Source organism: Misgurnus anguillicaudatus, chromosome 19 (assembly GCF_027580225.2).
Source record: "Misgurnus anguillicaudatus chromosome 19, ASM2758022v2, whole genome shotgun sequence".
Taxonomy (NCBI): domain Eukaryota; kingdom Metazoa; phylum Chordata; class Actinopteri; order Cypriniformes; family Cobitidae; genus Misgurnus; species Misgurnus anguillicaudatus.
Genome location: NC_073355.2, coordinates 48023237 through 48024785, shown reverse-complemented (window position 1 = coordinate 48024785; position 1549 = coordinate 48023237).

Below are 1549 nucleotides of genomic sequence, written 5' to 3'. Positions count from 1 at the left end.
AAAATGAAAAAAAAAAAATACACTGTAAAAAAATTCTGTAGAAATTACAGTATTAATGGGTATTACTGGCAACTAGCTGCCAGTAACTTACTGTAGATTTTACATTTATGTTATTTACTTGCAACAAGTTGTTTAAAGTTAAATGAACATTACACATTTTCAGTCTTTATCTTCTACAGTAAGTTACTGGCAACCAGCTGCAAAATTACAGCTAATTTTTTACAGTGTACATTTGGTTTCAGAAAATGTAACATAAACAGCTTGTATAGGTACACAGCTTGTAATTAGTACAATTTGAATTAAGTAACAGTAGTAATGTTTTGCTTACTGCATATTTGCAGCAAATAGTCTAAAATCAAATTAGTTAAAGGTATAAAAAAAATATAAAACTGTGGTTAACGATTTAAAGGTCTGTCTGAATCAACAACAAAAGTCACAAACTCTATTTTAAATGGCATTACAATGTAGTAAATATTCATGTGCAAAGTGTTTTTCATAAGCCCAGGTAATGAATAAAATGTTTTCTTACCTTTTGCAGCAGGTATTCAGCACAGGTCCTTGCTGAAATGTTTAAATGTACTGTAGTGTCAGTTTCACTTTTGATTCATGGGAGTGGCAGAAGGACATCAGGTTTAAAAAACAAACAAACAGAAAAGTGGCGAGGTTGCAGGCTGTTTTCATCATAACACATTATGGGCTATGAATTATAGGTCTTCCTTTTTCTTTTTTTCTGCTTATTTAATTTTAAATAGCGATTTTTAAACCTAATGCAGGCTTTTCTTCCATTAGTACGCTGTATGTCCTGTATTAAAATGACTGTCTTTCATTGTTACAAGAAAGTTGGTCAAAAGCCTCCTTTTAAGTACATGCAAACAACCATTGGTTTAGTTTAAACAAATGAAACCTATTTGAATGTGAATGCCTTCCTGTCCCTTTAGCGCATTCTGGAACATATAACCGAAGGGCAAATTTTATGTATTCAGTTCAGTTAAAGGCAGAGTAGGCAGGTTTATGTCTAAAAAAGTCTAGAACACTTTTTTGCAAATTTGTTTAAACTGTCTTTATGTACCAATGCATAGGTGAGGTGTAAGTACTCTGAAAGAGAGAGTTTGGAAGTCGAGGGTCTGTGGACCTCTAACGACGGTTTTAAACACGGCTCATTATTCTATCACTCTACCCCCTCCCTTCTGGGTTTCTTCTAAAGCCACGCCCCAAAACACATGAACGTGCAACGCTGCCTATCCTGCCTTTAAAGGTGTGGTAAATTAAACAAATAATTTTAACTTGAGCTTTTGTTACCAAGTGTTTCCCCATAATACGAGATTACATACATTTTGTTGTTTTTTAAGGCAATTTAAACTATTTTTAAAGATGAAAATGTACCTAATTATGAATTAATCATTAAATGTCTTTTTATAGAATTGAAGGTTATTATGCATTAGCAGAATTTTTCAGATTGTGTTCATACCATTATATAATTTACAAATAAATGCTTACATTAATTATTTGACATTCATTTTTCTCACATGATCAAAATAGATCAAGATAT